Here is a 10,312-nt window from a genome sequence, read left to right as displayed (position 1 = left end):
TAAGTGGGAAGATTATTTCAACTATTTGGTGGAAAGGTGAGGATTTCCAGGAACTGGGCCATTGCCTACATTTTGACCTTTTATGGTCAGCCTCAGAACTGTCCTGGGGCTGGTGGGTGTGTCATTTAGCATATGCTAATGTATTACAATGGGCAAATAATGAGGCTCAAGGTCTATGGGAAGTCAGATTTTATGTCATCTTGGGCTTAGTTGGTTTTAACCAGTTTTTGTGTGTCCTCAACAGCTGTGTCATAATTTTAATGGTTGTGCCCTGCCCCCTCCCTCCTGTCTCAGAGTGGTAGGTAGAAGAGGGTGCACCACCAGGCAAGGAGGCCTAAGCAGGCAGGAGTCTGAGAGGAGAGAGAATTTATTGCAACATCCCAGGGGCAGCTTCAGGCCCAGCCCCAATCCTGGTCAGGCTGCCCAGGGTTTGAAGTTCCCCTTCTTTTAGAGAGTTGTCTTTCTGAAGCACCATATTTTTCTTTCCTTTTAAACTTTTAATTTTTTTACTGGGGCATGGTAAAGCGTCTGCCTACAATGGGGAAGACCTGGCTTCGATTCCTGGGTGGGGAAGATACCCTGGAGAAGGAAATGGCAACCCACTCCAGTACTCTTACATGGAAAGTCCCATAGATGGAGGATCCTAGCAGCAAAGAGTCGGACATGACTGAGTGACTTCACTTTCACTTTTCACTTTCACTTTTCACTTTCACTTTCATAGCCAGTTAACAGTGTTGTGAGTTTCAGGTGAAAGTCAAGGGATTCAGCCATTGATATACATGTATCCGTTCTCCCCCAAACACCCCTCCCCTACAGGCTACCATTTAGCAGAGTTCCATGTACTCTACAGTAGGTCCTTGTTGGTTATCCATTTTAAATACAGCAGGGCGTACATGTCTGTCCCAAACTCTGTAACTATCCCTTCCTGAAACACTTCAAGCATCTTTAATGGCTCCCAATTTCCAGAGGCTGTGTTCCTCGTTCCTTAATCTGGTTTGCTGCTGTCCAGGCTCTGGTCCTAGCACAGCTTTGAGGCCATGCCGTCTGCTTTTATCCACCTATTTCCTGTGCTACAGGTGTGCTAGTCTTTATCTGCTTCCAGAATAAGCACAGACTTCTTGCATGGAACCGCTGCGTGGCCCATCCTTTGCCTTCCATCCTCACCCCATGGCTCTTCTCCCTCCTTCTGTCTTTCTAAACCCAACTTCAGCCTTTGAGACCTGGCTCAAGGGCCACCCTGCCTGGCAGCCTACCCTGGCTCTCCTAGTCCAGGAGGGCCTCTGTCTCCCTTGAACTCCTGTAGGATTTGTTGTCTATGCCTCTCCTTTCACTCTCGGCACATCGTCCTTGGCTGGTCCACTTTGCTGCTGTGAGAAATGATTCCCAGACTCAAGATCTGGCTTGTGTGAATTTTAACGTATCAAGAAGCCTTTTTTGTTCTACAGACTCCTTTTTTGTAAAATAAATGCAGGTGATCATCCTGTTAGAATTCCACTGTGAGGACTAAAACAACCTGCTATCTGGGATACGGTTCACAAACAGGTGGTGCCTGATTAATGGTTGCAGCACCCATGGTTTTCTCTTGCCATGCCTCCGAATTTGGGTTCGGATACTTTAAGGGGCCAGCCCTTGCTTGCTGATGCCATGAGGATCTGGGAGCCCAGTCTGGAGGGAGAGGGGAGGCAGGGAGCCATCACTAGCTGACCCCTGAGTGTCGGCACTGGCCTGCCTGCCTCAGTCCACTGTCCCTGCTTCTCTCGCCTCCCCAGCAGGTGCAGACACGGGTTCTAGGCTCACTGCAGAGTGCTGAAATGCTGAGGTTCATTGCCACTGATGATGGCTAAGCTCCTTGTGTTCCTGGTCCCTGGGAATCTGCTGCTGCCTTTTAGAGATTCTTAAACAGGTTCTCAAATCCCAACCCCAGGGATTCATTCCTCTTTTTTGTTGGTCACAAAGCCCTACTTTCCTAATGAGCTGCTAAGGAGCTGTCAATTACGAATGTAAATGAAGAGGCCTGAAACCATTGCTGGCCCAGAAATGAATGCAAGGAGCAGCTTCCCTTCATCCTCCCATGCTAGCCCCAGACCTGCCCTGGGAAGGCTGAACCAGAAGCAGGACATGGAGACTGGTCTGCCTGGGCCCAATGCCAGCAGCATCTCCAGGATTTCTCCTTCCTATGTGACCCTTCTCCTCTGGAGGCTGCCCCTCAGAAACAGGTCAAAACTGCAAAGGACTGTCCATGTATATTATATATACTTTATGAGATTGTTCACACACAGAGAGAGACTGAAAAATAAATTAGGAACTATTAGTGTGACAGATACATTTCCTTTTTCTAAAAATATTATTAAACTTCCTTTTCTGTTACGTGGCCATATGTATGTTTCTGATAGCTCAGTGGGTAAAGAATCTGCCTGCAATGCAGGAGATCCTGGTTTGATTCCTGGGTTGGGAAGATACTCCGGAGAAGGAATAGGCTACCCACTCCAGTATTCTTGAGCTTCCCTTGTGGTTCAGCTGGTAAAGGATCTGCTTGCAATGCAGAAGAACTGGGTTCAATCCCTGGGTTGGGAAGATCCCGTGGAGAAGGGAAAGGCTACCCACTCCAGTATTCTGGCCTGGAGAATTCCATGGGTTGTACAGTCCATGGGGTCAAAGCAAGTCAGACACAACTGAGCAACTTTCACTTTCATGTATGTCTCCCACAAAAATGTAGGGCAGTAATTGTTCGATAAACTTTCACTTAGCTGAAATCAAAAAAGGAACATATGAGCCCATTGGGCTGGTTAAGAGGGGGTTAGAAGGTAGCACTGAGATAGCTTATCTTCCTAGCCCTTCTCTCCCAGCTAAGTCTCCTTCTCTGGTTCCCAAAGACCACTTATTTTTTGCCTTCTAAAAAACAAAAAATATTTTAATAAAATATTGATATTTGACCAGTGTACCATACGCAGTGTGGGCTTTGTATCAGCCTGCCAGGGTTCAAATACTGTCTTCCCTTCTATTTAGTAAAGTAGCAAACCTCTCGGAGCTGTTGTCTCCTTATTTGTTATATACAGGCAATTCTAGCACCCAAGCATAGGGACTGGCCAAAATGAAACGACATACCACATGAAAGCATTTACAATCTAGCACACAGTAAGCCCACGTGACAGTGAGCAAAGGCATTGCCTGACACAATCCTCACAAGACCCTGTGAAGAAAGGTCTTCAGCCCCTATTGTGCCTACTGTGAAGCCCCCATTGTGAAGAAGCTGAAACTCTGAGAAATTAGCCCAAGACAGCTAAATAGAGGTGGGAGTCAAACCTTTAGCATGGGGACTTCCCTGGTGGCCCAGTGGTTAAGAATCCACCCTCCAATGCAGGGGGTAAGGGTTTGATCCCTGACTGGGGAACAGGGATCCCAAATACTGCCCAAATCCAACCTCCATGACTAGAGAAGCCTGTTCACCACAATAAAGACCCAGTGCAGCCAAAAATAAACATTAACAACAACAACAACAAACTTTCAGCACAGAAGTCTAGAATGCCTGCTCTCGCTATCGCCAGAGCTTGTGTTGCCTCTCCCAAGGGATTCTGTTTTAATGGTGACCAGAGGCCCCATGTTCACACACAGACTAGGAATATCTAATGGTCAAATCGTAAGGGTACACGTGAGCAGGAAGAGGGAGTGAGTTGGGGAAGGGGAAGGGTGAAAGTCTAGCAGGGAGGGAAAGAAAATCTGACTGCTTCGAAATCCTGACACACAAGCATAAACTCCTCTTGTTCTAAACTGACTTAGAAGGATAAAATCTCAACCAGGAAAAGAAGGGGCTGAGGACGTGGGTTTTGAGAACGCCTGCAGGGTTCTAGATAAAGAATTGCTGTGCTTGGGCCTTTGGAGTTGGAGAAGATTTTAATAATCACAGGTCTAGGAAGGCATTCAAGAGGTAGCTTGAAGCTAGAGCGGGCATCTACTGAGGAAGACTGAAGAAGGTGCTGGAAGGGTGAGGGGTGATTCAGTCTGAATCTTTAGCTGGTCTAATGCAAGAGGAAATGGGTTTAAGTGACTGCAAAGGGAATCTTGTTAGACTAAACACTGAGAAGCCCTGGGCAAGCACTGGTTTCAGGCAGAGCTGGAGCTAGGGGCTCAAATGATGTCATCAAAGTCTCATTTCAACTTCATCTCTCAGATCTGTACTCCATTCTCATGTTCCCCAGGACACCTACCAACAAGGCCAGGATCAAATGGTCATTACACCTGTAGACCCGTGATAGCAAAGGAGAATCCCTGCATTTGCAAATGTCAGTGAGAGTTTGGTCAGGAAACCAGAAGCTCCTTTAGACATACAGAAGAACAATGCATTCAATACAGGAAATAAAGTTGATACAACCATTGGAACTACTGGGGAACAAAGGTCAAGGAGACCTGGAATGCAGGACCTCGGAGAGGCTGCTCTCCCGGTCTTAAGTCTGTTTGCACACAAATGAGTGATTCATAAAGGGGGTGTGAATGCTCAGTCGCTCTTTGCAACTCCCTGGACTGTAACCCACCAAGCTCTTCTGTCCATGGGATTTTCCAGACTACTGGAATGGGTTGCCATTTCCTACTCCAGGGGATCATCTCAACCCAGGGATCGAGCCAGTGTCTCTTACATCTCCTGCATTGGAAGGCAGGTTCTCTACCACTGTGCCACCTGCGATGCCTGGAAGCCTGCAAAACTCCACGCAGCTGGAGAAAAACATGGCTCCTTCTCGTCACCTTCTACATCCTGTACACATGACTCCCACGGGTGAACTTTTAAAGATCAGCCTGGTGAGGGAGTCTGGGAAAAAGAAACTCCTGACTTTTGGTTCTATGGACCAATAAGGAGCTGAGAACGTAACTGTGCGTGCGTGCGTGCGTGCATGCGTGTGTGTGTGTGTGTGTGTGTGTGTGTTAGTTGCTCTGTCGTGTTTGACTCTTTGCGACTCCATGGACTGTAGCCCACCAGGTTCCTCTGTCCATGGAAATCTCCAGGTAAAAATACTGGAGCAGGTAGCCATTCCCTTCTCCAGGGGATCTTCCCGGCCCCAGGGTCGAACCCGGGACCCCTGCATTATAGACAGATTCTTTACTATCTGAGCCACCAGAAAAGTGGGGTATCGACAAATAGCCCCTCTCTCCATAATTCTCTTCCTATGGATTAGTTGTGTTTTGTTGACTCCGGCTGGATGAGGTGAGCATCTCCAGCAAAGCACTGGGCCTGGATCTGCCATGTTCTAAGGATCCACCTGAGTCGTAAGACCTCTAAAGCTGGGAGTTGAGTAGATTCCTCTCCAGGATACAGAATGAGAATTCAGAAGAGTGTCTCTTGAAAGAAAATATGGAGCATTTTTCCTGAAAAAGAGGGAACTGATACTCAGAAAAACATTCATTGCAATTTCTATGTGGGACAGACAAAGCAAAAACAGCCTTTGAAGCCTATTGCTACTGGTTCAAATACACATATGATTTGGGCAAATGTCTTAAATGTCTTGGAGCTTCATTTTCCTCCTGAGAGTAACAAGATGATGCTATCTAGTTGACAGAGTTGGTGTAAGATTCATGAATGAATAAATGTCTTTGCTACCACCTGGTACAGAATAGATGCAAAAAAGTGTTAGTCTGTTTTCCTTCTCCCTTGCCCTTCTATTTATTTATTCAGTATTTTTTATTGTGGTATAGTTGCTTTACAATGCTGTGTTAGTTTCTGCTGTATAATGAAGTGAATCAGCTATATGTATACGTATATCCCCTCCCTTCCACCCCACTACCATCCCACCTCTCTAGGTCACCACTGAGCGTAGCTCCCTGAGCTACACAGGAAGTTCCCACTATCTATCTCTTTTACATGGCAGTGCATATATATCAATCCCAATCTCCCAGTTCATCCCACCCTCTCTGCCACCCCGTGTCCACATGTCTGCTACCTACATCTGTATCTCTATTCCTGCCCGGCAAAAAGCTTCATCTATACCATTTTTCAAAAAAAAAAAATGGTACAGATAAACCTGTTTGATTTATTTATTGATACCGTAAATATTAATTAGGAGCTTACCATGTATACCAGCACCTCGCTGGATGCTGGGAATAAAAGATGAATATAACAGTTTCTGATTTTTACTAGCTCAGAGTCCAGGGAGGAAGATAGTCATAACCAAATATTACCCCCAAGAGTGTGTTGAGTGGTATAATTCATTATAACACATGATCTCTCTTTTCTGATGCATAAATGCAATGAGGTGCATATTAAATAGCATCTCACTATATACTTAACACTACCATTGCTTACAATTAGAGCTATGTTGGGAAAGCCAGGGTTTTCAGTTGCTATCATTCTCTACCTGCTATCATCACTCTACCCACCCCCTGTCCTCACCGTGGGGCAGAGCTGCCCACAGGAAGCCAACTAGACAGTCCAGTTCATCACCACCTCCTCTTCTCCCTTCCCCACAACTACACAGCTTGGCCTTCGCTCCACAAATAAGAAAGGAAAGTCCAGGGGTTCCTGCAAGTCAGACAACCACCCCAGATTAGCACCCTGTTCCCCCTCTCCCTTCATTCCCTCCCCCCTGGTGTGGGCGGTGCTCCTTGGGGCTGGTGGGACAGGCAGTCACGGAGGTTGGTGGTCCTGGTGCTTCCCTGCGAAAGCACCTTTTCCCCATCTCTGAGGAGCATCTTCCAGCCTTCTACACAGTTTGGTTCATGAGGCATTAAACTCCCAAGGAAAAGGTTACCAAGGGGCCCTGGCTGGCCTATATCTTATTTAACAATGGCAGAGATTCTTCTCTGCAGTAACCTTTGATCTAATTGCACACACGGAGTCCTTCAGCGAGACTCAATTCTTACAGAGGATGGAAGTGACAAGACAGAAGGGCTGTGAAAGTTCAGGGCTTGGCTTTATGGCTTTTTGCCTCAAATGCCACCCCGGCCCCTGCTGTAGGAGCATGCCACCATGGATGCAAAGTCTAAATGCCGATAGTGGAGGTGTCGGGGATCAGAGCTACGGCAAGGAGGGAAGAAGGACGGGTGAGCATGGGAGGGCCCCCTGAGGACGGACCCAACGCCCAGCTGCCACAGAAGGGCCTTAGAACCCAAACAGCCATCAGTCTATGTCCGGGTGTGCGGGATGCCTTCACCTGAGGGGTTGACTGTGGCCAGGTAGGAGAGGATGAGGAGCCTGGGACAGGTCCACATAAGACAGAACAGAAATGGAGAGCAGGATGGAAAGTGTCAGGCTTCCTCCTGAGCATTAAGTCTGAAAATAGCAAGGCAGGCAGATGGCAGGGTCCTTACCGCATCAGCCTGGGAAACGGGCTGAGCTGAGAGACATCCCTGGGGGAACACAGAGTAAGGCCCTATCTTCGGTGGCTTGTGCTATGACGCGAGGCCTGCCCTAGCTCCTTCTCAGCCCTCCCTGCTCCACGCTATCTCTCACTGATGTCACTGTAACCTTTGTAAAACATAATCGAAGCCATGTCACCTTCCCCAGATCCTTCAGGAAGTCTCAAAAGCCTGCAAAATAAGTTCAAACTCTTTGATTTGCTTCTAAACTCATCTAAGAACTGGACTCAACACACCTTTCAAATCTTGGCTCCTGTTACATCCCTCCACACACCTGGAGCCCCAGTCACCCACACTCTGCCTCTCCGAGTGGGCCGTGCTGTCGTGCCATCCTCCTTGGCTGCTGCCACCTTCCCTGCATTTATCTTCTCTTCTTTGCCCATCCACATTCTGCCCAGGGTCCAAGTGCCAGGTGAAGCCATCCCTGATCTCAGTTGAGGATTGCTGACTCCTTCTAAACTTCGCTGGAGACACAGCCACACTTAAGAGGCTGTAAGCTGGTGGAGGTCAAGAATGATGTAAAAGTCATTTGGTAGCATCCTTGTGCCCAGTTCAGTGCCAGGTTTAGAGCAAGACCCCAGTGCTTGGTGACTCAGCAAACCCTCATTGGGGGTGAGTGGTAATGAACCACAGATGTGCTCCAGAAAGGGCAAGGTGCTAGAGGAGCAGTGAGGAGCTAGGTGTCTCTTTTCTTTCATGAACATTATTCATGTGCCATGCTGAGCTCAGCAGGCCTGCCACTGGGAGCGGGAAGCCTAGAGGCCTGTTCCAAATGGGTCCAGCTATTCTTGAGGGCTTTCCATGTCATAAAGAGAGTCCCCTGGCTGTCCTGCTGACCTTTCGCCAGGCCTCCTGAAGACTGAGTTATCGCCTCATACTTAACACAAGCTAAGCTTCCCTAGAGAAAGAGTAAAAAGCATGGTAATAGCTTCCACTTAATGGGCACTTCTGTGTGCCAGACACTTGGCTCAGCACTTCAGGTAACTCTCCCATTTACACCCACAGCACCATGGTGACTTAGGAAGGGTAAGAATAGGACACTCAGAGTGCTTAAGTGACTTGCCCGAGACCACCCAGCTAGCAAGTCAGGGAGCTAGAGTTTGGATCCAGATCTCTCTGACCCCAGAGTCCACATTCTTATCAATTACATTTTACAGTCTCTGGTGGGACAGTGTCCATTTAGCTCTGCCTGCTCCTTAGGAAAACTTTGTCACCTAGAGGTTGGTCCCAGGGCTGTGGATATGCATTTTGTTTATGAAGGCTGCTCTCACTGTTTGGGTATCTGATGTGTGTGTGTTGTGAGTGTGTGTGCGTGTGTGTGTGTGTGCATGTGTGACTGTGTGTGTGTGTGTGTGCACGTGTGTGACTGTGTGTGTGTGAGTGTATGTGCGTGTGAGTGTGTATGCACGTGAGAGTGTGTGTGTGCATGTCACTGTGTGTGTGTGCACATGAGGGAGAGAGAGTGGGAGAGAGGGAGGATTTATTCTACTGATTATGCCACACATTCTTTGGGGGGCAGTCTGTGTGACAGAAACATGGCATGCCAATAAAGAGTGTCTTAATGGCACTGCTGGCTACAGGGACTAGAGAGTCTCGAGCTGGAGATAAAGTCAGGAGAGAAGGATCAGATCCTGTCAGGATCTCGGCCAGCAGAGAAAGGAGGTAGGCAGCCAGGGGCTCAGCTCAGCCCCCTTGTCCTTGGGAGGTGGGGTGGGCGGGGTGGGGGCTTGGCCTGTCTTGGTGGCAGTGTCTGTCCCCTCCGGAGGGGACTGCTCGTCGTGTGTGGGGGTGACTGAGCGCGCACGTGAGCCTCTGTTTGCCTCTTTCTAAGAAAGCACTAATGCGATACAAAGCGCTTTCTAATCACCGCATCTAATTAGAAAAAAAAGAGTAAATCACCAAACAAAATTAGTTTTCAGAGTCTTAATTATCACCAGAAAGAGTAATTAATAAGCGAAACAGGAAATGACCCTGCTGAGTCCCTTAGTTCTCAAAGATCTGCTTTGCTTCTCAGCACCACTTGGGTGGGGAGCATGGGGGACCTCGAAGGGGCCGTGTGGTGCTAAAGCTCTCAGAGCCCCAGTGGGCATTACAGCTTTCCTAAGGCACCACACAATCTCTGAAGTTTGTCTGCCTTTCAAACGTGGTTTGCTGAGTTTCTAGGTCATTCCTTCCAGGCTCCTTTCTTTCTCAGGCCTCGAGGCCAGTGTAAGGCAGCAGAATTAGAATAAATAGACAGACCAGCCTTCCCTTTTTTTCTCCCCCGGTGTAACAGACTCTGGGCCAGAAACTCTCAAACCAATTAATGATAACAAGCTCAAGTTCAATGCCATTGGCTGTCTGGTGAGACCTTCCTGGCTATACTTGTCTCTACTCCTTGGCTTGTATTTCTTTATTTATTTATTCATTTTAATAGTAGCATCATATAAATAAAACACTATTACAAAAATGTCGCAGAAAGTTCAAAACTATTCATTATCCATTTCATACAGATTAAAATTGCCATCAAGGCTGTTTGGATTTGACTTGCGTTCCTTTCCTTCTAATGAGCCGAATAGAGAAGGAAAGGATGCTAATTCATCCTTACATCTCTATCATATCTCGACTTTTACTATATAAAGCATCAAGGTCGCATTCTGGGGAAATGTCTTTTTACCAAAGGTGCTATAATAATAATGAAGAAGCAATTTGTTTCAGCAAACTGCCTGCAGTAATGAGGCTTAATTATAACCATGTTATTAATACCGCTGCTTAAGGTAATTCACTTCTGAGCGGGGTGCAGAACAGTAAACTATAATTTAAACAAGAATCGAGACCTAATTTAAATCATCGGATCTACTGCGGAAAAAGGCAAACAGAACGACTATAATCCGCACGTGATTTAGAGCTTCCCCTTGGCGCCATTTCCGGGAGACCGAGGTGACTGTCAGAGGGTCGGGCCGCCTGAGATCTCGGTTTTGGTCCTCCTGCT

At 47.4% G+C, this 10,312-nt stretch overlaps 1 long non-coding RNA gene across 1 annotated transcript; it reads right to left on the bottom strand.

Moving 5' to 3' along the window:
- Window positions 1-545: 545 nt before the first annotated feature.
- Window positions 546-8,920, bottom strand: LOC120876285. Its single transcript, XR_005724140.1, has 3 exons — window positions 8,910-8,920; window positions 8,305-8,308; window positions 546-643 (listed from the first exon to the last, which is right to left on the bottom strand). It is a non-coding gene; the product is annotated as an uncharacterized LOC120876285 (long non-coding RNA).
- Window positions 8,921-10,312: the final 1,392 nt, after the last annotated feature.

The sequence above is a fragment of the Oryx dammah genome, unplaced genomic scaffold (assembly GCF_014754425.2).
Source record: "Oryx dammah isolate SB20612 unplaced genomic scaffold, SCBI_Odam_1.1 HiC_scaffold_17, whole genome shotgun sequence".
NCBI classification, from domain to species: Eukaryota; Metazoa; Chordata; class Mammalia; order Artiodactyla; family Bovidae; genus Oryx; species Oryx dammah.
Note: the sequence above shows the minus strand (reverse complement) of the source record. Positions and strands in the feature narration are given on the sequence as shown.